This window comes from Oxyura jamaicensis, chromosome 6 (genome assembly GCF_011077185.1).
Source record: "Oxyura jamaicensis isolate SHBP4307 breed ruddy duck chromosome 6, BPBGC_Ojam_1.0, whole genome shotgun sequence".
Lineage (NCBI taxonomy): Eukaryota > Metazoa > Chordata > Aves > Anseriformes > Anatidae > Oxyura > Oxyura jamaicensis.
Window position 1 is genome coordinate 22,012,835 of NC_048898.1, and position 27,655 is coordinate 22,040,489.

The following is a 27,655-nucleotide window of genomic DNA, read 5'->3' on the forward strand; positions in this document are numbered from 1 at the left end:
CAATTATGATGACTGAACTACTGGCAAACCATAGCACAGCCTAGAGTCCACTGACTCCTGCACTTAGCTAGGTTAAAAACAAAGAACAATATGACATTGAAATAAACCATTTTGAGAAGAAAATAGCAAGTTTTAGGTCCTACAATGAGCTTCACAACACCAGGGAAGTGCTATATCAAAAAAATTCTCTGGCTTAAGCCTCCAAACTTAAATAAGGTACGCTTTTGCAATTAAAAACAAACACTAAGTAATAATAATAATACGTTCTTCCATCTCTGAGTGGCATTCAGTTACGTTTCTGAATTTCAGCAAGTGTTAGAATCAATATTTTCTGAAGAGTTACAGGTTTGAAGAGAGAAAATTAAAAGGAAAGGGATTCAGCAATGCCGTGCCCCTAAGGAACCAAATTCTAATCACTGCACTGCTCATGTCATAGATCTGCATCTAAAATACAGTCTGATTTACTTCAGTGCCACGACTTGCGCCGCACTTAAAGTAAATCTAACCAATTTTACCCGATTCCAAAAGAGGAAAAACCTTTACCAAAATTATTGCTGTTATTTGGAAACGTTAAATCAATATTACGCTGAACTCCTGCTGGCAGTAAAACCTACGGAGCTGTTAACTACGCGATACGGTGAGAAGCCAGGTTAACAAGAGGGAAAATGAAAGAGTACAGAGATTGTTTTAAGGGACACAGACAAAGTCCACCTGCTTGTAAAAATGCATTCCCATTACAATTGGGATAAAACTGAGAACTATCACTCGCTGCTTTTCCCTCTCCTCCCCCCTTGCCTTTGCGTTGTAGGTTTAGTAACAGTTTGCACATAGCTGGAGGCAGCTTCTCCTACTTGCCTGAATCTTTGAGAGGTAGAAGAAAAAGGGATTTTCTTAGCAGATGAAAATAGGGTTTTAAATTTAGAGAAAAATGCACAGGTCAAGCAGGAACAGATAAAAGGGCACTTTCAGGTGGTTTTACAGTGGTTTCTTAAGCTAAGTGATTGCATACTCTGAGGGAAATCAATTATTGCATTGCAAACATGCGATAATTGTAAAATAGCTCAGACAATATACAGATCTAATACCACCGTTATTGCTTTTTTAGACAGCAGTCTTGTCTTCGAAGGGAAAGGACAAGCAGCATTATACCCCTCTGGGTGTCAGCAGGAGTTTCAGTGCACTAACATCACTGGATACGAGATGCAGGACCCTATAGAATTCGTAGCCTGCAATATAACCTCAGCAGCCAAAGCACTGCCAGAGAAATAACATCATCCTTGAACTAATGCCTATCTGAGGCTGACACTAAAAATCTAATCTCAGGAAGCACTGAATGGAGAACAAAAAAAAGTGTGAAAGGCCAACGGTGAAATAGCAGCTGAGAGTAAATAGAAACAGGGAAAATATCAGTAAACAAGGTGGAAAAGGAGAAACCGGAAAAACATCCCGTTACACAGCACCTTGTCAGGCAGAGAAGCACTGCCTCCAAAAAAAGCCAATTCAGGCTTCAGGAAGTGGCAGGAACAGTGGGAAAGGGCCGACCAACCTGACCTAGAAGAAAAATGGGGAGAATCAGGGTACTGACCCATAGGTTTGTAACGCTGACCTTTTTATAGGTAGCGACCCCTCAGATTTAGTATCTGAAATTCAACTCTCAAGTAAAACACCTAACCAACCTCATCCTTTATCTCTTTGTTAAAAAACAGCGTATATATAAATAAATAAAAATTGAAAGAGCTCAGAAATTTTACTCAAACTCACCAGTCTTAAAATAGTAACTGCCAGTGACTCATGCCCCACAGTTTGCCATGCATGCAATTGCACACCGAAGTCCCTGCCAAGTTTTACAGCTTGGATATTGTACAATCATAGTTTGCTAGCCCACTGTTCTCAGGGATGCTAATGCCACTCGGTTTTTATTAATATTAAATATTGGATTTAGCAGTTGCATAGCAACAGCAGAACATCTTATGTGCAATGCTTGACATTAAAAAAGGCAAATAAGGGAAGTATGAATGTATTCAAAAATTATACTAAGGACTGGTAAGAACTGCCATGAAACCAAGCCCTACTCCCCCTAAACGCAAAATGCAATGCAGTAAAGACAATATGAGCCCTGCAATGTAATATTCAGTCATTTAGGACTCCAAAAGAGCAACTGTGTACTGTGTACATTTAATCATGCATAATACATTGAAAACAATCTTGAAAAAGGAGCTGCCTACTTTTTATAGTATTTTTTCTCTCCATTGTCACTGCTCTTAGAAGCTTGAAAAGAACATTTCTTTTCCCACCGATTGTCCTTTTCCATTTGGCAGATGATATTTTCCTGCATTTCAAATGGAACAGAAATTAACATGGCTGCCTCTTCTAAATTCCTGTTTCTATATTTCTTCTTCTGTATCTCTGACAGTTCACAGCAGCTGAAGAGCAGAGCCGGTGGAAAAGTTGCAGGAACAACAGAATTGGAAGAGGAAAAGGGAGGGAGATGCCAATATTTTAGAGGCTTCTCTTTTAGATATGTTCCTCACAATTAAGTAGCCACGCTTAACACTTACAATGTTACTGGTGATCTATAAAAGGAAAAAACATCTTTTGTTTTACATTAGTGTGCAAATTTAGAAGAAAAAAATTATAAAACAGAACATCTGCAAAGCTTAAAGAAATCTTATCTCAGAAGGCTCTCCACTAAGTGAGGAATAAGAAAAAAAAAAAAACAGAACAAAGAAAATTGTTCATACTGAAACGAGGGTGGAGTACATTTTTAAATTCACAGCTTGTTCCATGTTATTTACTATTCCACAATTATTAGCTGCAGAAGTAAAGCAGTATTTAAGACACATTCTCTAAAACATGCTCTGACTAATCAGAATATGGACGCGTCGTTCTTACACTAAAAGTAACAAGTACGGAAATTCAAACAAAAAGAAGAGTTGACCGTTCAGTTTCCTGCATGGCCAAATTTCACTACTTTTGTCCCTGCATCAAAACTATTTTCATCTTTTCTGGCATTTTCATCCTCCCTCCTGAAGCCAAACCCATAAATATAAGCTTAAACCGTTAACCAACAAGCTTCACCTAGAGACGGTGTAACTTCAAGCTTTACAATTTCCTACATTTAAAAGTAGGAATGCAAGATCTTCAGATGGGGCTGCCTTTCTGGACTGCCATTGACACTGTTTGAAATGCAAGACTCAGGACAAATGCTTTTTTTCCCCTGCCACAGCACAGCTCAAACATGTTCCTTAACATTCGCTACATCATTCAGCCCTAAACACGCAGCCAGTCAAAGGCACTTACCACTTACTACCTCCAGAACGATTGGACTTCCAGTAAGGAAAAGAAGGGCTATAATCTGCCTTTATTATTTGCCAGTATGTAAATTGTTGAAGAAGTCAAAAGAAAAAGTTTTATACTTACAGCTAGGGGCCTGAAGGGGGAAATGAAAGCATCCACCTGTATCAACTCCTCAGGCCTGCTGTTATCATATTTAACCTGTGACTAGCAACTTGTAAGCTAGATCTCAGTCTACGTAACCACTGCCCTGGCACATCATCACACATATTAACTGTAAAAGTCTGTAAGAATATGGCAGTGTGTTAACAAGCTTTCCATAGAATGGCGTACTACCCTATTTAACAACAAAATCTACCACGTTTATTTAACATTCCTAAATTAATAGTCACAAAATGCTATGGAGATCATTTTTTTTAACTATTGTTTTTCACTCAAAAAAATATTTGCAATAGTGTTTAATTCCATAGTCGTGGAATATTCAAAAGTCCCGGGGGACTGGAAAAAAGCTATCCCTCTAAAATATCAAAATATTGAACAGATGAGTACTCAACTTGATAAAGGCTTTTGAAAACAATGGAACAGCTCAGAGAACTTGCCTACTATGGAATTAACAGCAGAAAAGTGTCAATCAACACGGACTTAAGAAAAATATTTAATTTTACTGTTATGAAACTGAAAGTTTGATTAGCAATAACAGGTTTAATATAATATTTTCAGATAAGTGTACCACTTCTGGCCTGGTGCCACGTATTTTGACTAGAACCAGCCAAAAAAATAAGAAAAGGAATAAAAATTCAGCCCAATACACACAGAACAGATTAAAATTGATTAAGTGACAGTTCCCGAAACGTTAGTGTCAATGGGAAAGTACTGCCGGCGGGTACTGGTTCTTGGCCCCAGGCCACTGAAGGTTTCAGACTCGGAGGAAAGCGGTGGGTACGGCTGCAGGAGATAGGAAGGCAGGAAGAGCAGCAAAGAGCAGCGGGGCCGGGTCACTCGGGATGCTTAGCACAGCAAACGCAGCCAAGCCCTGCTTCGGGAGGCAGGCAGGGAGGCTAGAGAAAGCCACAAAAGAAAACATCTAGGAACAGGAAAAAGAGCTTCTCAAAGCCATCCCTTCATCCAGTGGCTAAAATTGGAGGCTGGGCAAACTCAGCCAGATGTAAGATAGTTTTACAAAGATGCAACTGAAAACAGCAGAAGTTCACTGCTGGACCAGGCTGGGCTCGGATTCTCGAGGAGTTCTTAGGGAAACACGGGCTGGCCACCAGCACACTCCCCTCATCCTCTCCCCAGCTCTTACCCCCATAAAATCAGGAGCCTCCTTGCAGAGCGGGAGACAGCCACCGCCGTCCCATCAGGTTCTTATTGGATTTCTCATGCCTAGATTTTCTGGTTAAGATTGGATATATTTATCCACAGCTATGGGATTTGAAGCAGGAATTAATTCAGAAAAATCCTACAGCCTCCGCGTAACACGGGAATTCTGTCTCTTTTAGGACAAAAATCTATTAAACTTGAATGTTTCAGTCACAGGCATCTTAATAGAAAGGCAAGACCAAGCAACAAGGGAGGAAGAAAAGAGTCACAGGACAGTTATTAATATAAACCAAGTCTCAGGACATCCATGTAATTATACAAGTTGTGAACGTTTTTCTATTCAAGCAGCAAAATAAAAGAGCTTATCTACGTATGATGAGAAGTCTTTTTATTTGAAGGGTGCCAAGTTAGACTGCTACAGGTGAGAGCAACTTGGTCCCAGCTCCCTGGGGAACAAATACTGAAAGTGCCCACCGTTTCTCCTTTAGCTTTCTGAAGCTTCTACGTTCTTGTGAACGGAACTCCACTGCTCAGGGGCTTATTGTAGACATCGCTGCTCCAGAGGCAGCGGATGCTTTAGTAAACACAGTGGCTTCCCAGGGACCTTAAACAGCCATAACTGCTGTAGGAATACAGACACAAGCACACGGAGCACAGCTACCTGCTGAAGGATATTAAGATAGGAACTGTTTAAATGAAGAACAGGCATAACCAAGTCCTGTATGGCAATACTTAGCTCTTCTACAGTTTTTTTTTCCACTAGAACACAAGACCTAATACCTGATATCACCTGCTGAGGTCCCTCAACAAGCCCTGGGAGCTCAGAAGAGGCATCTTCACATCCTACTGCTAGGGCAGTAGACAAGCACTGCTGAGAGCAAGTGCTTCTGCCTACCCCTCCTGTGAGACTTTCTGCTGCTGGGCCAGCAGCTGCAGCAGGCCATCCTCACCCTTCTGGTCAAGCATCCCTCTCAACCAGGCAGCCCTTTTTCCTTGGAGAATCAAGCCTAAGCACATTTTCTCTGATGGAATATCAAACTCACAGCAAAGCATTTAAAAGTTAATGAGCTAAGCGCGGCGGAAACACAGCTACACACCCAAACAGTGGTGCAATGCGCTTGCCTTCAAAATCAAAAAGAGCCCCGCTGAATCCCCTAAAAGAGGGTAAATCTCTCTTCTCCATGGAGAACTGGGAGGCAAAGCAAGCACCATATCAGGCTGTTTCTCAGTGCAAGAAATGGAAACAGATCTCCTCATCCTATGTTAGCACTGACACATCTCACTGCTTACAACAAAAGAAAAGAATCATCCCTCAAAAAATCCCCCCAACCAGAAGTGATAACTTATAAAGCTTGTTTCCAGAGCACAGAGCATAGCAGGGCAAACAGCACAACACGGACCATCTCCTGACTCTTGCCAAAGGCTGGTTGTTTGGGTTTTGGTGTTGGTTTTTTTTTTTTTTTTTTTTTGGTGATTTGCTATCAAGATGAGAATCTCATTAGGCATGAAAAACTAAAACTTAACTCTCAAACATCTCTGCAGCAGAGTTCACCAAAAGCAGTGGAGTTTGCAGTGGCTGCCTCAACACCACCTCGAGACAGAGCAGTTGCCCTGGCAGGCTGAGCTGTAATCTTCACGGGGATTTGCGGGGGTGGGAAGAGCCTCGAGCTGCAGATACCACATCCCTAATCGGGCTAGTTGATCAAGCCAGGGGCGGTGGGCTTGTTCTACATTTCAACTCAAGGTCAGGAGGTTTATTACATGACTAACTTTCACTGAGAAGAAACTACCAACCAGCCAGAAAGTTTATTAACCGACTAAAAGAGCCGAATAGCCCAAAACTGAGCACACTCAATTGCACAAACCACCACAGAAGTTTGTATACAGAAACTCAAATATTTCTCCAACTTGAGACAACTTTTTCATATCCAATGGTGCTGAATTACTTATTGCAGGAAAAAAAAAGACCTGAAACTTTCTTCCTGTTGGAGACAACCTGTTAATGCTTCACTGCCACCTTCACCGAAGTTAAGGTGACGTTCGTTAACCGCCAGCATTTATCCCCATGCACCACGCTACCCCAGCCCAGGCCTAAGAACAGCCTTGCAGTAGAGGGAATTGACTATCCAGAAAATACCTTCCATGATAGAGGCTGCATTTCCAGCAGGGTCCCTTTGCTGCTCCACTTCACTCCATGGGCACCGATCGGCCAGTCGGGTGTGCAGGCAGGCACAGGCTGCCTCCAGGAGGGACAGCAGAGGCCCCGGTCCATTTGAACCATGCAGAATCCCCCTTTGTCCCCAGGGAGCTGGGTATGTGGAAGCACGGGGTACGGGTGATTTCCACCCCAGCCTCAAGAGATATGAATTAGCGTGGTACAAAAGCGTGCTAGAGGTGTGGGTTGAACTGACTGAGATATTTGTTTTATTTCATGTCCCACCCCAGCCCTATTTAAGGCAGGTTCCCTTCTCCCAGCAACTCGGTCCTGCCCCACATCATTTTGTCTGCAGTGCAGCCACCCAGCGAAACCAGACCAGCTGAAACAATTCAGCTAAACCAGGCCAGAAAGGGGAGGCACAAGCTGCTGAGTTCACTTAAACACAGGCCACCAGCAGAAAAGGCATCTACTAAGCCACAGAAATGACCTAGTGAATTCTTGGAGCATGTCTCAGTTTCACCTCCTTTTTCACAGGAGGTCGGCCATATATCAGCATTCATTACTGCCTGAGCTCAATGCGTTACTCTTTCATTTTGGTTCTCAGCTAATTATATAAAGCCCCTTGCCATCTCTACCTCTTTGACAAAGGCAGAGATGTTCAAACGTACAGAGGGCCTGCAAAGTGCAGTGGAAGTGAGATTCTGTTTAGGAAACTAAATCTAGTTGCATCATGTTCATCATTTAAAAATCCGATGCTGTCCAGGAAACAGACCTGTGAAAGTTGACTGAGTGCTTCTGAGTTGAGACATGAACATATTTGGCTGACCTGTACGGTAAGAACTGCCAAGGGCCTTTTTGCTCTCATTTCTGACTGTAAGAGTCTACCTGATGTTAAAGAAACCTCTGTCGCAAGCCATTGCATAATTTCCCAGTGCAAAGCAAGCCTTCTGACTCCAGCTAGCCAACAACATCCTCTAAAGTCTTGTGCATCACAGGAGTAACACCACTTCATTAACTCCAGTGATTATTTCACTACAACACCAGCAAGCATATCTAAATCCCAAGTAAGAAGCTAACAGCGGAAGAGAAGATGGATCTCAGTCACAGAAACAAGACTGCATCTTGAATACAAAGTATACCTGGTATTTTAAGAAGGCTTCCCAGAAATTCTGGAGAATTATCTGTAGCCTTTTCAGATGGACTGTTCAGTTTAGTCACAAAAGAAGGGCAGAAGTGGTGATCTAGGTGAAATCAGTGGGTGTCCCAGGCAGCTAGCACCAACGTGGAAGAATAATTAGAACGGGGGGGCGGATGGAAGTTATGCCCCTTAGATTAAATAATGAATAATTCCCCCTCCCCCCCAAAAAAACACAGATCTGTACACATAGGGAAGTATCTTAACTTTGAAAGACATGAGCACAGAATTCCTACTGGCTACCGAGCAGAGCACAACACCTAATTGTCATCGCAGAGGTTACATTTAAAAAGACACCTTAAGTGATGCACGCGTGCATCCCCAGCGCAAGGTGCAAACACACGGCGAGTACTGCTAAGCCTAACAGCCCCCTCCAGCTTTACACGACAATAATAGGAAAGCACAGTGGTACAAAGGAAGCACACAATAACTCTTGCATACAGCACTGAAGATACAGCTGTATTATTGTTACTTTTATGCCAGAAAAAATAAGTGCTAGCAGAAATATCCTCTCTTGTCCTTCATTCACACCTCAGGTTATGCCACAGTAATAAAGAAACTGCAGGCCCTGATTTTCCTCTGGATGCAGAAGTGTAGGCACAGCTGCTGACAACTTTATAACACAAGATTATAGCAGCAAAACAACTTGGTGCTGAAATAAATTGTGGGAACTGAAATTGCCAGATGTGATGGAGCATTACTCAGTGTAGACTAGGAGCAGCGAACTTTCTTTTAAAAAAAGAATAACTACACACAGATGCAAGAAACTCGCAGTAAAGAGCTGTGAAACGGTCTGACCTTTGGTGTTTGGTGGAAATTTTCCTCCAGGAGAAAGTGACTGATAAATCTCTTTTACCTCTAATGTCACGTCACGTTTGCCATCATTTCATATAGCAATTCTTTGGATCTTACTAACCTTTGAGCTTCAGATACACATCATCAATTCCATAAGCCATGCCTAGAGATGTGCTTCACAGGAGAGGGATCCTGTTTCTTTAGGGTATTTCTTGTACAACTATAACTGGGGTTATGGTGAGCTTTTCTACTTCTTCCACAGCAACATCAGACAGCAAAAACACTGCTTAACATCAGGCCTTTCTATCCACACTCTTCCCTTTTCACTGGCAGTACAAACAACTGTACAAATGCATACAGAAGAGAATTAAAAACGTTTTCTGCTTATTTCTGGACAGGAACAATCTCTTGGCATAATTCAGTTATGCCAACAGGAACAAGTGGCAGGACTAAGGACAGCACAGACACCAACACTGCTGAAATGAAGACCTCCATCTGACTTCCTTGTCTCAGACTGTCTCAGAAGTTCTGATCGTATTTACTCTGAAGAACAATTCCAGAACAACAATCCTGGGGTCAGGGTTGATAAAGAAGACAGGTGATAGAGAAAACATAGCTTATGACGGCCATGCAGTGTATCAGTTACGCCCAGATATCTTTTCTTGGTAGCTACAATGAATTTGGTGTCTACAGACTTGGTTAACAATTTAAATTGCTCTTAATAAACAGCAATGTCAGCTTCTCCCATCATCTTTAAGTCCTCCCCAAGCCAAGCAGTTCTGTGAAGCTTTTTGATGCTGCTGAGCCCTCACCTTCTCCTTTGCTCCAATATATTATCAGTCTTTCTAATTCAGGAAGTCAAACATCACCCACTGCATTTGGCTTGAGGCCATACTATCTCCCTCACAACTTTTGTTTTCCTTCTACTTAAAGTTGGTTGCTTGAAAGCCACACGTGTGATCTGAACTTGAGGGAAGACAGCAGTCCCACGCCTTCCAGGCACTAAGTTCCTTAATGTCACTGAATTACAGCAGAATCTCCAAATATGCTTCATCAAATCACGGGCTTCTGTTCAAGAACAAACTAAAAGAGACAAACATCTGCAGGTCAGCCATCTCAAACAGAGAGCTTTGTTCCAGTTTTACAGCTGGTATGTCAATAAAGAAGTCTTAGCAGACCAGTCTGCTGCCTCAGGTCTGTTCAAAGATGAAGTACCCTGTTCAGGATGTTCAGCAGATCTAAAACTGATTCTTTGGTGGCAAGAAAGTGAAGACAGAGTGGGAAAACACTCAGCCTTCTAAGAAACTGCCTACCACAGATCCTTTGTTCAAAACCTGAATTCAGTTTTCCAGGTAATCTACACACAAAGCTTCTCAAGCCTGGCATGGCTCACCATGTTGTACCGCTGAATTCAATGGAGACTGAAATACCACTAACAACTTCTATATGAAGAAACAACAGAAGCACTTCACAGTTTTGAGTGCTGCTTTGCTAGAAAAGCTTCAGCTTTTAAGATCAGGGTCACCGTCCACTTATATTATATCCAAAGCAGCTCTTTTTGTAACTCCTCAACAGTCCTTTCAGAAAAGAATCTCATAAATGGATTTCCTAATCCATGGCTAGGAATTGCCAGCAGTACAACTGTATAAACAGTGAAGGAATTTGAAACAAACTGTGCTTCTGCGGGTTACATGCGAATCATCTGGTTCTGAAGGGCTGGGAGCAGCACCAACAGACGCTCAGAGTTACAAAGCAGGCTGACACTCTGCAGCTATCTTCCCTTCAGGTCCAGCTTTCACCCAGAGTTCTTCATGCACGAGTTTCGTTAAAGGGAGGAGCATCACGCACACATCACGAACAAAAGTACAGCACGAGGAGTGAACAATGAATTGCCAACGTGCGAGAAACCCGAACAACGATTTCACATAAGGAGCTTACTCTCCACTACTGTCAGTTTTATACCTTCCATCCTCTGAAGGTTATTTCAGATAGAGCTGACATTTTTTAAGTGTTCTTTGACACCAGAAACATTTCCATGCTCAAGGAAAATCAGACTTCTAGAACACACTGAGCTTCAGCAGATTTTGTAAGATTTAAATAATCTGAAGTACTCAGTGAATCTCAAATTCCCTTGAAGAGCCTGTAAGCAAACGTAACAAGCTTGCCTTTCTCTAAAACCACAGCAATAACACCGGAAGGGTGAGCAAAGGAACTAACCACTAAGAGACAACGCAGCAAGACACCAGAGAAGCGTTACAAAACGCTGCACTTCCCAAGCACAAGGTCTTCCGAGAACATCTGCCAGGAGCAGCTCCGCCAAAGAACCGCAGTCCTGCCTCAGTTCATTACCCATGCACGGAGCTGGACAACAGAAGTGGAAACCTAAGCACAGAAACTGCAACCAATTATTTTAAAATGCTAGCCAGGAAGATTGGTAAGAGCTTTAACGGCAGGAATTCGAGGTACAGGGACAGGAGAAGGGTCTTTTTGTTTAAAAGGGGACAAGACTGGAAGCACATGGGAAAGCTACGGCTGCAGGGGAACCCGCAGAACCCCCAGCTGCACAACCAGCATTGCCATCAGCACCCAATTCACTTCGGTAACTTAGAGCTGCTTACGGTAGCGTTTCCACCAATAATTCAATTAAATAGTCATACTTGAAAACATGGGACACTCCAGGAGGTGATCGAGTCAAAAATTCGTATTTTTACGATAGCACGTTGGTTTAATGCTGACTTCTTTATCAAACTGGAAATTGCCACCAGACAATTGCTTACGTAACAGCAAGCATGCAGTATCTTATTTAGCAGTAACTATACAATCACAAAACACATTTTAAAGGAAGCTGCACTATCATTCCTGTAAAATCAGCTTAGCATAGGGTGTTACTCTTCCAGACAACTGGTTCCTTACAAGTTCCAGAATAATATAACCTGTGATGCAAGGATTACAAATAAATCAGCATACAATATTTCACACTTAATGCAAATATTTCTACAGATATTTGGCTATTTCAAGTATTTAAAAATCTCTCCTAGGCTTATATTCATTCAGTCAGAAGTCTGAAGCAGTCTTTCATAAATATCCTGAACACGGTCTAAAGATTTTGTGTGTTCTTGGATTAACCTACAGTTAATCTTATTAGACGAAGAGCCAAGATTTTCAAGAATGAATGCTAATGCTCTAACACTAAATAAACCTGGCTCGTTTAAAAGGCAACCCTGAATTTTTTCCTACTCCTGCACCCATTCTGAAGTCATCAATAAGCACTAGTCAGGCTGTAGAAAAACTCACTCTACCAGCAGGCTTCTGAATATGCATAATGCCAATAAAGCTAATTACATTTCAAAAATAATCTACGTGCAATTAAGATACTGGCAACATTTTAATGCAAAAAATTGTTTAAATATACTAACATCCTAGTCTTGGGATATCCAGTCAAGCTACGCAAAGAGATGTGTTTGTCCCTTGCATACTCCCAAATGTGGAAGTAGGATCAGAAACTGGATCTGGAAGAAAGGGTAAACAGCACGTTAGTTAATTCACAGAGGATACTACGTTCGGAGATGTTGCAAACATTAGTGAAGACAAATATGTCAGTGACCTAAAGAGAGAACAAAGTTAGTTTTGAAACATACACTTCTCATGAAAAATAACTTCAAACGCAATGGAGAGGAAACATGGGGGATAGGGGAAGAAAGAGTAAAATGAAGGAAACCCAGGAACAGCAACAGCGGACAGTCAGCTGAATATTTGCATTGAAAAACAGTTCAGAGTTGCAGAGGCATCAAACAGAGCAGGGAAATTAAAGTTCTTTCTACAGTCTTTGAGTCAGTAACAATAGCCATTTCCTTGCACAATTGCCAGGGACTGAAAAATTCCCCTTCACTCCCAGCAAGCAGAAAGCTCTTCTCAATGGCAAATCAAGTTCTGCAGGAGGTAGGGTTTAATTTTTTTTAAGCAAAGTTAACATACGGTTAGCATAAGCCTACGCAGCAGGTTCTTCCAGTACTTCTGCTGCTCGTGGCTTTGTGCAGAAACAGGAGGAAGCTAACAAAATGAATCCATTTTTACAGGTGCAACTCAACCTTGTATTGTTCCCATTTATTCATGTGGTCCCTGAGAAAAAAAAACTAAACAGCTAGTTCAACTACTCACAAAAAGAGAATAAAACCCCTTCACTTCTGCCTTAAAGTTACTTTTCTGAGAGTAATGACAGGCACTCATCCATCGGGAGCTGGCTGCACTATCCAGCTGGAGGGGCAAGCAAGAGGAAACAACTGCCTCTGCCTTCAGAAAGCCTGCAAGAGATTTCCTTCTCCCTCCCCGCCCCAGAAGTTCAAATGCAGCAATTTAAGTAACCAGCATGCATCTTTGAGGATTATCGAGCCTCTGCTCTTCAGAAACGCTTCCAGGCACAAAGTATGAAACATTTATTCCACTTCATTCCCAAATAAACAGAACAGGCTAATTTTGCAGGATTTGTAACCCTCAGTAACAAGGCTTCGGAGAAGCGACTGTGCGCTTTATAATCAGGGCGGTCCACGGATCCAAAACAGAAAGGATAGAAAAAAACACCACCACAAGAGAACAAAAAACTTTTAATAGACGCCTATTTCTGCCCATGATGCTGCTGCATCTTAGAACAAGCTCTAGCACGGAGGCCTGTACATCGCCACATAAGAACAGGAGGTGAAAGTTTTCTCTTTCCTCCTCCTGACAGCTGCTAAGCTAAGGGGTTTCTGAAAGAAGTCATCCTGTGGCATCCTACACCTTCTGCTTGTGGTGTGCTGGCAAGAACAAAGAACCAGTGCCTACCAGTTTTTCTCATCTTTGACAGACTGGTCAGTCGTGCATGTTTCAGCAGAGTTTCCCACAGCACGTTCCCAGGCATCCCTCAAGCCAAACCCACAAGAAACGCAGCTTTGTAAAGCATTACTGCACTGCCTTTCAGTAGCTGAAGTTGTAGAGCCAGCACAGAGCTGCGAACCACATGGAAGAACTCGGAGCATTTTAGGAAGATGCAAGGCTTTGGACATGACTAAAGTCTTTTCTTCTGCACGCAGGGACATGGGCAAAGCATCTCTGATGTTCCTTTGAAGGGGTCAGTGCCAGCATGAGATAACGCTCATGGAAGCAAACTCCAGCCAAGCCTCTGGATTCAAAGCGCAGCCCCTTGAACATCCTTTCAGCAGCAACAGCAGTTTTCACAGCCCTTCCCTTCTCTGCCCCAGCTCATTCCTATCCCTGTGTGCCCTCAGCTATGCCAGCGCAGGTTGAGGAGACCGCATAAGTCAGAGGACAAGCGATCCCTCCCCTTTAAAAAAGGAGAGCAAACCACTGCAAGTTCACCTCGCATAAGAATGGCTGTTCAGGGGTAAGATAAACTACCCCAGTAGTTTACTTCTATTTGGAACCAAAACCTAAGGCAACTCTAAAGTCTATGGAAATGCAAAATCCCTGTCCCAGGAGCCCTGATGAATCCTGACCACGCAGAAAGCCCAGCCCAAGCCTGCCTGACTAGTCCACTTTGTTCCTCAGGGAAAAGGGAAGACACAGAACAAGAACACCGCACAGCAGCCCGGTGTAATGGGGGGCCCATCTGTACTGGGACTACCTCAGGAGGCTTCCGTGGTTAGAAATCTACCATCCTTCCAGTGTGGGGATGGCTCTGACCCTAGAGAGGCCTATTGTACACCGGTCCATCTCTCCGACTGAGATCATAAACCTGTAGGTTTGTATATACTAATACGTACATACTATATTCCTAGAGGTTTTTGATTAAGTGTCCTAGCAGCGTCTGTTGCTATTTCCATAAGACTAAATATGCAAATCACCCGAACAGGTAAACAAATAACCTCCCTTTCAGCTAACGTTAAAAGTGTGTTAATTCTCCTCTTTTTGTAAGGGAGTCAAGATTACCATTGTTCTGTAGGGATTTCTTGTTGCAGGTTGCTATGAGCCCCCTGTAAGGGCACACACACACAGATTCAGCTGGTTTGATCTCTGGAAGCCACCTCTGCTGACAGCAACTAATGATGATTCTAATGTCTCCATTACACTGTCAGTTTATCTGCAATTTTCTGTTAATTGTATTAAAATTAACGCATTGGATAAAAGCCTTCTCTCCTCACCGGAGACATCCTGTGGCTCAAGGTACGTTCACCAGCAAGGCAGCATCAAGAACCAGGCTTGCCTAATTCAAGTGCTTTAGAGGAGGGGAAAAAAAAAATATCAACAGCAGCAAAATACATGTGCACAAAATACGTAGTGTAAGCTGCTAACCATGAGAAGCAGAGTAAGACTACTCAAAATTCCTCAACTCGCTTATCTGAAGTTACTAGAGGACAGATTACTGCAAACTGAAGGTGACTGTGAAGAGGAACCCCACTCCGCAGCACGTCCTCAATGTTTTGAAGCTACGATTACTGATTACCTGGCACTTTAATCCAAGACAAATCCACCTCTCCACTGACAGGGTTGATCCCGCTCATCCCCTCCACCCCCCAGATGCTCGCTCGCTTTGCATTGGCACGGCGACACGAGGAGGTGGTTGGGGGATCAGCCAACCCACCGCGTGCCTACACAGCAATGGGACACAGGCACGGAAAGGGGGAGCCTCGCTGCAGCACCTCCAGCTTGCACCAGGGTAAAAACTGCTCTGTAACCGTGAGCTGGGGTTTTACATGGAAATCCACTTCCCCTGGATGCATCCTATTTTCCTGTGGTGGAACAAGGGCCTTTCCTGGAGGATTTTCTGTTCTGGCCAGCGTTAAACATCTCTGAGCTCCCATGCTGCTCATTTAGGTTAAATAACAAACTTGGGATTTGTCAGAGATCAGCATCCGAGCTACTGTCCAAACCTGTAGCTACTATGAACACAATGAACATGTTCACAGTTCAGCGATGGCTGTAGGTGGACTCAAAATTTCTTCAAAATCATGCCAAAATGCATTATTACAGTTTAGTGCAAGATGACCCAGGTCCCTCTCCCTTCATTAAAAGGAGAGGGAAAAAAGCAGTGTACTGCATTCTTCTTGTAGCACCTTCTACACACGTTAGACATTAAGTTCAGGATATACCAGCTTGAATCGGTAAATTGATTCTTTTTTCCACTAAAACAGTGATTTCACAGAATAATTTCATGATTTCACGCCTTTTCAAAAAATCTGTCTCACTACAGAATTGCTTGTATTACTGTGATGCAATACGGTTAAAAATTAGGTAACATGAAGGTTAACTTTGTTCTGGAAAAGGAGTAACTCGTGGCACAAAAGCCAGCAGTGGGTTCTATCAAATCTTCTTGAGGATTATTTGCTGATGCACCTAGGCAAGGCTCTCCAGTTCATGACGTAAGGGTTAGGACCACATACTTTCAGAACAGCTTTCATCCAGGTAATTTCTACTAGGCTCTGTAAGCTAAAGCAAACCAACCGAACAGCAACAACCGCAACACAAATGCGCCACGGAACCTGCCTACCTTCTCTCACCAGTCTTCCCCAAAACTCTGTCCCCCAAGTTTTACGCTACAACTTTAATAAGCAGCAGCTTCAAAAGAACATGCTCCCTGATCCCTCATGGGAAGACAGCAGTTGCTTACCTGAAACTGTTCTACATCTAGAGTGGGAACTGCTTTGTCTCTCTCTCAAAAATGCTTTAAGATTTATCTGGAAGACTATCAGAGTTCAGTACCTTAAAATGAAATAGCCATGAGGGCCCCTCAGGCAAGCCTTGAAGACTGGTTATGTTTAGCCCCACCCCACAAGAAAAAAGAATGAAAAAAAAAAAAAAAAAATCACACTGCTAGAAACATCTATTTAAAGCTTTATTTTTCAGCAAAATCTATTTTGTTGCTCCAGTTGGCCTTGCCTTTTTCCTGTCTCTGGATTTCACAGAAACACCTCTCAGCTAGCTAGCTATGCCACTCAGTATGGTGCTGACAGCCCACTTAGTCCAGAAGCAGAACAACAAAAAACCTTTGGTCTCTTTGTTTTAGAGGCACCTTTACATTCCCTCAGGGGATTCAAACAAGGCGAGTAATTATACAGCTATTAAACTTTATCTTCTCCTTTTCTAAAAGCACTCTTTGTAAAGCTTTAGCTTTATGCTAAGCCTGGACTTTGGAAAGAGTCCTGGTTTTAGAGAGCTATTCACTTTCCTTCACCGGCTCCTAGAGGAAGGCTCGGGGCTGTTTCAAGGCTCTGATGTCCCGTTATCTCATATTCAGCTGGCTGTCCACCTCCCTCAGTCTGAGGAAACAGGGAGGAGCCACCTGCGCAGAAGAATGCATCACCAAGGAGATTCAAAGTCTGCAGACAAGCATTCAGCACGTTCTCTCCAAAAGCGAGAGCAAGCTTACGACTTCGGTGAGGCCACTGGAAGAGGAAGATCTGCTGCACCGAGCCACGGGCTGCTCCTGCACGCCCTGGGCACCGCTCACAGGGACTGCCCCAGGCACACTGGGGTCCCAGGCACCCAGCCCAGCCCAACCCAGGCCCCTCGCTAATGCCCAGGATTTGCTAACCCTGCCTCCGGGACCCGGGTCGCAAGCAGAGCCAGAACCACGGGTGGCAAACCACACTGTTCAGAGCGAGAGCTGTTATTTTTACAAGAAAGCTCCGACAAGACTCTCCAAACTATGCTATAAATTCCAACACACGACTGTTAATCTGCCAGTACAAACCAGCTCCGAAATTAGCTCTGTGTGCTGCTTGTGGACAGAGCCCTGAAAACCCTTCCAGGCAGCGCCATGGCATGCTGAGAGCCAAGACCTGTCTGCTTTAAAGATGAGATCAGGAAAAATCAATTGTCTCTTCCCCCAGACCAAGCATGGAAAAAACATTCCCCTTCCGTCCCAGTAAGGCAAAGCCCTCCGTGGTTCAGAGACGAGGTGGAGGACAGACAGGAGAGGATTTCAAGCAGGTTTTAGGGTTAGGATGCTGAAATGCCCAAGAGCACGATAATCGGGAGAGGCTCATTTCTTGAGAACAAGCATCTTCACATTTTTTTTTTCAAAGTAGGTTTAGTTGTTTCAGTCCTGGAAAACCCAAATGAAAAGTTTCCAAATATAACTGCTTACTTTCTGAAGTTTGTGAGGTGTCATCACAAGTGCATTTAGCTGCTAAAGTTCATCAACATGCCAGTAAGTATAGACCAACAAAGCTGTGATTGACTTCCCCCCACATGCCTTCCCTTCCACCACCTCCCATCATATATGGGCTTCATAAGGCATTTCCCACCCCGGTAGTCCCTGGGCTACCAGGGGTTGAGAAAACGTAAGGCCCTCTGTGTTCTTATTTGGAGCACAGAATTCAGTTCAAAGTACAAACAGCAGGAAGATCTGAATTCAAGATTAGTCACAGGCCAGCAGATGATTTCGGAACAAGAACCAATCTGTTTGCTACAGCCAAGGAGCGCAGCCTCCATGGCAAAGGGGACTACAGGTCTGCAACATCTTTAACTTATGAAGTCAATTTTTAATCTAAATTTGAAACTGAGTAACTTGTGGAGCAGAGTAACCTCTGAACTCTATATTCAATTTTGTACCACGACTGCACTCAGCCTGTGACCTCTGCTTCGGTTCTAGTACAATAGAGCAAGCTACAAGAGCGGCCAGGACGAGTGCTACCTGGGCTCTGATGCCCGGAAGAGCAATGCCCCTAGGGACTACCACTGCCTACTGCCCTTCCCATACTTGGATCATCTTTTAGTCATTAAAAGAAATAAAACAGTCTGCCTTTCTGCTCTCGAGGGCATCAGTCTGTTGTTTCAGGGTACCTGCCAGCGCTCGGCACTGACAACATCAGTTGACGCTGATAACCACGTATTCAAGGTTCCCTTCACAAGCAGAGGAGCGGTAAGGAAATCTTCAGATCCAACACAAACTCTGTAGCACATGTTTGGCCTTCACAGCAAGGTTCTTGAAGAGAAAAAAAAGAGACCTGAATGTAGGCAGTGCAGCACTTAAAACAGACTTACTTGATGCCATTCTAACCTTTTTCCAGAAGTTAGCTTTCAAGCTGAAGCCTTCCAGGGCTAGTCTCTTCTGCAATATCCATTTTTTTTTGATAAAAATATTCTTTTAAGTAGGTAGGTATGAAAAGAGAAAGGAAAAGAAAAATCCAATCCTTATCTAATAGCTGTCTAAATATCATCTTGTACTCCTTAACACCTACAGCCACTTTGGAAAAGAAAACAGCCTTTGTTTACAAATCATTTAGAGCAGTAATTTTCTAACTGTGGGCTCCTGAAAAGCGTAAAGACCCCACGCAATTTAAACTCCTGGCAATAGGCTTGTTTTTCCACCGTTGCTTCTTGCCAACTCCAGGTTGGAAAATAGAAAAAAAAAAATCACTGATCTAAGAGAGCCCTGGTAAAACAAAGTTCCTCTCTCAACAGTTTTGGCTTGTTCAAGAGATAAACACAGCATTCCTGTCAAATTCAAGCGTGCATACCCAAAATGGACCTCAGCCTGGCCTGTCTCAACCGCGCACTGAAGTCATCCGCTCCCAAGTCACTGCACATCGCTCACAGAAAACTGCAGAGGCAAAACCAAGTGCCCAGTTTATATTAAAAGTTCCCCAAAACACTCCAGTAAGATATGAGAACTAGGTTCTCCGAGCATCTCCCCACACAGTTCCAAGAGATTACATTTTTAATGCATTATGTGAGTGCATAAGGCAGGAAAGGGGAAGAAGAAAAGTGTGCAGACAATAGTCAAGCATTTAGTCAGAAAAAAATAAGTTTGTATTACCCCTGCTGTAACTTTGTCCCCCAAGTTGCAGTAATCTACATACTGATGGGAAAATTTCAAGGAAAAAAGAATTACCTCCCTGCCCCCTTTGACACTTCATTTTTCCATAGGCCCAGAACATGTCCTGCACAACACACGTCCTACACAACGCACCCTGAAGCATGGATACTCCTCTAAACCCGCACACAGCCAGCATTTCACGCTTAGTTTTTCCCTCCGCACTTCGGAGTTCTCCAGTCAGTCTTGCAGTATTTTGAAAGACGGTAAGCTACCAGGTGAACGCAGATGAATGACAGCCACCGAGGTCAGTGAAACGTTCCCCTTGCAGCTCAACGCGAGCACAACTTTTCCAAAGGGCTCTCAGAGCCAGCAAGGGGCACTTCACTTACCGCACAGGGAGGTCAATTAGACTGAGAAACTATCATCCAGAGGAAACCACGGATGCTTTTTCTAAAAGAAGATGTCCTTGATGCCTCAATCTCATACTCAAGTTCTCCTAATGAATTTAAAATACTAAACAAAAAAACAAGGGATAAGGTAGCTACATTCCTCCCTTTCTGAAGGCTGTCAGTGGAATCGCTGCTTTAAGAAGACTGACTTTAAGTTTCTTTAGGTCAAAAAGGGAATTATTTCCACGTGCTTCTGTTCTCTTGATTTTGCAGAATACAATGGAAGTTATTAGGTGTCCTCCTCTGCAAAAACTTCCTGACACAAAGGATATGATGGCACATTTTCAGAAATACACCATGAGATCATGATAAAGCATTGCCTAGAAAGCAGCTTTCATCACTTCTGCCATCGTTATGAATCCCAGCCCAGAAGATAACCACACTTGAGACAAGGTCTGCTGTCTCACCTACCTCCAGCTTCTTCAGGAAACTGACAAGACAACTACCACATTAATGAGCACGCCAATAGAAAGGCAAAATCCGAGCACGTCACTATGCTGTGAGCATTTAAACGAAGCTAGTAAGGTCTAATCACAACCCATTCTCTATATGCCGATACGTTTCTTCAGAAGCCCAAGTCTGCAGGGCACAAGGCACAGGCTAGGAAAGGGCTCTTCTGGCCACGAGCACCCCTGGCTGTAGCGTACAAGGACACTGCTCGGACTAATCTGAAGCTGTCCCATGACAAAGTTCCAAACGTGACCCAAGCAGTTGTCTGTACAACAGGCAGACAAGCTGCTGCACGCGAACAACCCCAACACTTCAGCGTGCTGAGGAGAACAGGGCGAAGAGCAGTGTGCTGTGCTGGCCTGGACGGAGCACTGCAGGGAACTGCAGGCGGAGGGGTGAAACTTTCACATCCTTTTGTTAATATAACCAAAGAGAAAAAGAAATCAAGAAGTGAAGAACTGTGTAGCTTGACTACCTGTTCCTCTTCCTACCCTGTCAGTTACTCCACTTGCGAAACATGACCACCACCACCCTGCCCAAACAGCAGCTGAGCTGGGAGGAAGGCCACTTCTGAAGGACTGACCTTCACAGCCCTCCGGCTAGATATCAAAATGCCCACCCTAAGACATTTTAAAAAATGTTCAAAGAGAACCAGGAAATTTTTCATTAGTAAACTCAACTCAAGAGTTAAGATTGCCTGGTGGCCTCTGATGTCTTTCCACGCTGCTGGATTCAGCTTCTGAAAGCTTCCTTTGTTAATGAATACTAGGCTCTTGTCCAGTCCTCTTTTCTCCCCCTCTTCTCCCTCCCATAAAATATCATGGTCCTCAGGGCATAAGGAGCATCCTTTGTCTCCCTGCAAGTCTTCCCTGTGCAGCCACTTTGCTGCTGCTTCGAGAAAATGCAACAGGAGTACCATCTTTTCTCTTCTCTGTAAGAGGAGTGGAAAAATTAAATGGAGACACCGTCTAATAGCAATTTTACTACAGAGGAAGCGATGTCCTGCAGAAATGTTGAAACACCATAACCTCCACTTCATCTCTGATGTGCAGGCAGCACTGATGTGTAACTTAAATCTCCTACTCAGCTTTGAGAGCTGAATTTCTGTCAACTTGCCATAAAAGAGAACATGCCACTACTACACAGCACAGAAGATGGACTAAATCTGAGCTAAAAGGTAAGTCCTTTGAAGGCAAACCAACAACAACAAAATCCACAAGAACAGCACATCCTTCTTCAAGAGAAAGGAAAGCTGAAGCTCTCCTATTATCCAGGGAAAGCTGAGGCCACACGGATTTATCGGGAAGAGCTCTGAGGAACCCCAGAAGCCTGCAGAGATGGGGAGAGCAGGTGGAAAGCTGTAACTTACTAACGGGGGTACCAGACAAAAGCATCCCATGTGGTTGGGAAAGCAAAGCCCACAGCTCAGTATCAGGGAGCCAGCACAGTGTAACCCACAGGACTTGGAAGAAACTTGCATGAAGCAGTTTTCCTGCTCCTGCAGGCATACACAATGCATGTAGAAGTTAGCAGTTACTCAGCAAAAGGCAGCATAGGTGTGTACATATGTGACAGCACCAAACAGCCTCAACAAATTCTTTGCCTCTCCATCCCCTGTAAGTGTTGTGGGGAAAAAAACTGATTGCTTTCCAGCCAGGTCTCCTCAGGACATCAATTCACCAGGCAGCCAAATAAGCTGTAGGCACAGAGGGGACTGTTTAAGCCAGTTCAGATAGCACTGCTGTCAAACATAACCACTGCCCGTAGTGCAGTTACAAGACAGGAGATGAAAACTAGAAATCTCACCGCCGCTGGAAGAGGCCATCCTGTTCTCTGCTCCGCTTCCCTTCAGCCCATGGACGCGATTCCAAGGGGTAGAACCTAGGTTGGCCCTGACCTCATCCAACCTCGAGGTCCTCAGAGAATTAGGAAGAGCCATTCAAGTAACCTTGTAGAACCAAAGCTCCATACTCTTAGCTGGGAACACATATGCATAGTAGAGTGAGGTGGAGCACTGGAAAGTCCCACACAGAACACCGCAGCCGTGTCCTCTCCACCCCCAATCAGAATGAGTGGCTAACCTCTCTTTAACCCTGTTAAATGCTTGCCTTTCTAGACCTTTGCCTGAACTGACCTTTCGTGAGTATTCCCGTTGATATTTCACACTAGCCACTAAGGAACACAAGTTCTCAGACAAAAACCACATGACAGGACTTGCCTGAAAGTAGACAGCCTAAGACGGCAGAGCATTAAGACATTTAAGTACTGTGCAAGAAGGACTTAGACAACCGAGCACAGGAGTAGGGATTTCGTATCCTCCATCCTTAATTAAAGTGCAGTTGTTGTATTTCTGTACCTAACAGCGTTTACATTAACATCAATATATGGCACAAACCGTCAAAAATGGCTTGGAGAATTTAAGGAGTCCTACAGGTACTCTTTTTTAATGGCGCCACCACCCCAGAACTGTAGATCTGTGCAATACATCCGTGTATTCATATAGAAATCCTACAGAGGCTTTACCTAGGTGGATTTGGACTATTTGCTGCACGCGCAGCATGGATTACTGTAATTCATTTTGAGTTCAATGAGAAGTGGATGAACTCTAGTGTCGTCAGCTCTTAGTTAAAAATTAAGTCAAAAAAACGTTCAGCCTGCAGGGAGTGTAGTGTCCCAAGAAGGAAACCTCCTACCCGGCAGCGACAGTTATTACTTTGTACAAGTTAAAATAGATTTGCATTAAAATGTCAAACAACCCCAGTGATTTGGCCTAATCCAAGATTTCATCTCACATCCATCCGAAGAATGCAGAGCGACGATGGAGGGTTTTGAGCACGCTTTTCTTCGGTTGGTCCCGTCCCGAGCAGGGTAGAAGTTCCTCTCCATTTGCAAGCAGAGAAACAAGTGATTTCAAGGGTTGCGTGGAGAATCGCAGCAGATAGCTGAAACAGATCTAGATGCGGCCCCCGCAGTTCAACTTCTACTACTGTTCTTCAGATGCCTACCACCCTTCCATGCACAGCTGAAGCTAAATATCAAGCTGTAAATTTCATTCCTTACAACTAAAGATTTGTAAGTGACAGCTGCCTCCATTTTTTTCCTGGCATAACTGTCATAAAAGGGTAATTCTCCCTCCCTGCATTCGTGCTGCCAACAGACAAAAATGTGTCTAGACCAGATCTTCTTGAACAAGCCTTTAGCTACCAGAAAGTTGCTGTTCAACAGATTTATTAATACAAAGTGCCTCAATCCCTCAGGTTGGAAGGGACCTTAAAGAGATGATCTTTAACTCACAGGCTGGATCTACATTACATGCAGGATGAGATAAGGCAAACAGTACCACTGGCACGTTTACTGGGGGCATGGGGACAGACACCAGTTTAGAATAGCTCTATATTTAAACTTTTACTTCAGCCCAGTTTCTGCTAACTTGCTTTTTTATTACTGTTTTCCATCACCATCAGGGCTAGGATGACCTTTCTTATTTTGGATCAAAGAAATACAATCTGCCCTTTGAACCAGAACTATGTTAGAGACTTGGAGATTCAAGCCTGCTTCTATAACAATGAGATAACACGGCTAACTGTTCCATATTTTGGAAGCAGCAGCTTACTCATATCAGCTGTAATACAGGCTGGAACTAACCCAAGTAATCATCAAGATAAGAAAATGCAATAAAGATTTGAGAATTATTCCCTGTTATACACCTTCTCTTGATTAATATTAACTTCTAATACTTCCTGCTGTCTCATATTTCTTCCATGGAATCCACACTTTAGCCCTAAGCAGCTGAAGTCGTGGAAGACCACCACTATTCAACAAATCGGCATACGGATCAAGACCTTGGGTCGCAGGACTTCACCAGCAATGACGGCTTGCTTGCAATAATTAAATAACTAAACGGGAATTGTTTAGCTGATTTTACTTCTGGGCTGCCAAAATAAGCTGAAGTGGTCTCTGAAGGAATCACTGACAGAGCTCAGGGCTGGAAAGCTGATGGGGATCTCACAGGTTTTCCTTTTAGATCATTTTGGTCCCAAATCAGGATCACTGCTGAAGGGAACTAATACGTTGCCTTTCTCCCTTCCCCCAGGGGAAGTTCTAGTTCAGTCAGGGAGTCTCTTGGACTACTGCTAATATTTAACAAAGGGCCAAGCATCACCAGCTAGTAGAAACGCACGCGATCACCTGAAACTATCACTCTAGTGACCACACGGCATTGCAATGCTATTACTGCCTGCGTAAAAGCAGTCGGGAGGGTTTCAGGGATCTGTGGGCTCTCTTCCCTTTAAACTCCATTTCTTATCTGATCTGATCCCGCTAACCATTTCCAACTCTGCAAGTCACTGAAGCCTGGGAGAGATGAATAGACAAGTGTTGAAATAAATACATACAAATTGTATTAGGAAAAACCCACAGCCACCCACATTCATCGCTAGGCACCTGCTTTTGGCCACTGAGAAAGACGCTAGCACTCGAGATCGGCTCAGGGAGCACATGTATCAGCATCAAACGCTTATCATCTAGAAAATCGTGCCTCTAGAATCAAAGTACTACAAGGGCATCGAGACACTGCTCACCCCTGCCAGTTACCCTCCTACGCAGTGGTTCAACAACCCACTACGCTGCACTGCGGGAAGAGCTGAGAACCCCTTCTCCACACTTCCCTCCACCTCTGGGCCGCAGCACATTGCTCCCTCCGTTGCATCCCTGCATCAGCAGAACTGTTTGTGGACTTGTTCCTCACCAGCTGTCCCGTCCCTTGCCTCAAGAAAAGGGAAAAAGGGGCTTGACATGCACATTAAGGACAGGTTTAAGCCAGATCAGCTTTCTGAGCTACCTCCCACAAAAAAAAAAAAACTGTGCTGGCACAACCGAAATGCAACTGCGTGCCAGTTCAGGACGATCTGCATCTCCTGCTGCGTTCTCACTCACCCTCCATCGGCCATGCATTCTCACCCTCTTCTGTGTGCTAGCACGGGTATTTGCTGGACCCCACAGCGAGCCAGTTCAGAGAGCTACACTAGCAGAGAGCTCTCCTACTCCCCCCAGAAGGATGACAATTTCTGCTGGCACAGCTCCCCTGAACTGGCTCACTGTGGGCAAGGGCTGTCCTGCAGCCCTCCTGTGGTTTTGCTCCCCTTGGGAGCACGAGCGTAGTTTGACAAACTGTCATGAAGCCACAGCCCAGCCTATTGCAGAAACAAGAGGGAAAAGTGAATTACTTAAGCCATTTTTATTGCCAAACGCACTAGTTCAAACCACAGGCTTTATGTCTTCCGACTACTGCACTGTGTGCAATTAGCAGGACTTCCAGGGAATGGTGCTAACACAAAGAATCCCACACACCTCAGATTTACTGTCAGAACTAAACAGGAATAGGTATTTCTGACAGAACAAGGATTGTCCCAAACCCTACTTCCCCACATTCACCTACAAGAATTTTTTAGAGGAACAAATTCTTAAGACCTCTAAAAACAGACGACACAAAAAACAACGTTCCATCGTTTAACAGCTCGACTTCCAGGCCTCCAGGAACACTGTCAAGCTACTTGAAACAAGGTGGTATCTGGGGCAAGGAGTTAAGATAACAGTGTAATTCCTGCTGATATCGTGGACTAGCACGATAAGCCTTCAATAATTCTGGGAAAAAAAATCAAAACCCAAAAATGGGTAACAATTAACACACTTATACGACCTAACAATTTATGCAAGATTCATACGAGGAGTAGGGCAGGTCCCAAGACCTCATAAAGCTGATCAATTTGAGGTCGAAACTATTTACGACACAGTGCCATCAAGATAAAAAGTCTCGTAGCACTCTTAAACTTTGGACTTGATTTTATTAAAAATGTTTTTGTACTTTACCTCCAAAAAATCCCGGTCAACTCGGTGCTTAACAGCGTTCACGGCACCTTTTGTTAAACACACAGAGGGACTTTCACAGAGTGAAATCCTTCAGGGACAAAAATGATATCAAACCTAGCTGCGAGGAAGGGATAGAGGAGAGAGCAACCCCCCAGGAGCTGGTTATTTAAATGGCTGTAGGGAGTGGAACGGGGTGTGTACGAACGATGGGGGGAGGGTATTTGTTTTAAGTTCTAGCACTCAGGGTTGCTAAGAACTTTAATAACGTAGCATTTTCCTCCAGCCTGTAGATAACGCAAACTTCTCCAGCTACCCACGATTTTCCCCAATAGCAGCATAATGAACAAATAACTCTTGCGTTTCACTCCAGCACGAGCCCTCCATCAGCAGCTCTGCAACTGTCATTTTTTCCCCCTTCACTCCTCATGGCTAGGCTCTGAGCAGCAGGACAGCGGCGCCGGAGGATCCCAGGACCCAAACACAAAGCAGCAGGGACGGAAGGGAAGATGAGATGACACGCTGCAAGTAGGGAGGGCAGAAAGGACTAGAACAGGTGATCCCCAGCAGGCAAGGTAAGAGGAGACGTGAAAAGGAGACAGAATTAAAATAAATCCAGCTCACGTAGAGACGGAAGCCGACAAGACGCCCCTACCAGAGCAAAGCTAGCAGCTAGAATCAGAATTAAACCTCATGAACTGGGTCTAGAGACATCAATAAGCAGCTGGAAAGCAAACCCAGCGCCTTCACACGAAGAGGCCGTTTCTCAGCAATGTATTGCCCTTGAATTGCTTTCTGCTCTAAGCAAGCTAATTGCTGGCATTAACCTGGAACTAACAAGCATCTCTCGCACACATCTGCATCACACCAGCTAACGCGCTTAGATGTGGCCAGGAAGGCACCCAGCAGCAGTTACCTTTCCTGCTGCCACCAAAATCGGTGCCTTAAATCCCGGTACCGACCTGGGATGCCGAGCTAACCGACCCTAAGAGGTTTAACTCCGCGCACAAGGAAACAAAGTGAACCTGCGAGTGTTATTACCTACGCCGAGCAGCCCCCGGCAGCTTAGGGCCACATTTGCATATTTAAAAATAAAACGAGGCTCGGGGCTCGATTGGAGGGAGGCCAGGGGAGGCGAGGCGGTGAGATGGCTGGAAGTTGGGCCGTGGCTGTTGGCAGGCCCATTTTCCTCTCCCGGGGACACCCACGGAATCCCCGGCCTAGCGCCGGTGCCCGCTGGTATCCCGCCACCCGCGGGCGAGGCCTCGGCTTCTCGCTGGGGAGGAAGAAAAAGGGCGAAAAAGCTCTCGTTCGGAACGGAGAAAGTTAGCGCGGAGCGGGGGCCGTCGGCGGGCTTCTTCTTTTTTTTTTTT

The 27,655-nt window shown here is 44.2% G+C and overlaps 1 protein-coding gene across 7 annotated transcripts in view; it reads right to left on the reverse strand.

Annotated features, from left to right (window-relative positions):
• The window catches only part of LCOR (ligand dependent nuclear receptor corepressor), a 62,229-nt gene extending 48,269 nt beyond the window's left edge, over window positions 1-13,960 (reverse strand). For 2 of the 7 annotated variants that reach the window (XM_035329311.1, XM_035329314.1), the window contains exons 1-2: window positions 12,182-13,960; window positions 1,461-1,551 (exon numbers count right to left, since the gene is read on the reverse strand). The gene's annotated coding sequence lies outside the window, so the exon portion shown is untranslated. Of the gene's footprint in view, window positions 1-1,460; window positions 1,552-2,225; window positions 2,330-12,181 lie in introns of all 7 variants that reach the window. The other 5 variants (XM_035329306.1, XM_035329318.1, XM_035329309.1 and 2 more) reach the window with 3 other exon arrangements.
• Between the last annotated feature and the right edge of the window lie 13,695 nt (window positions 13,961-27,655).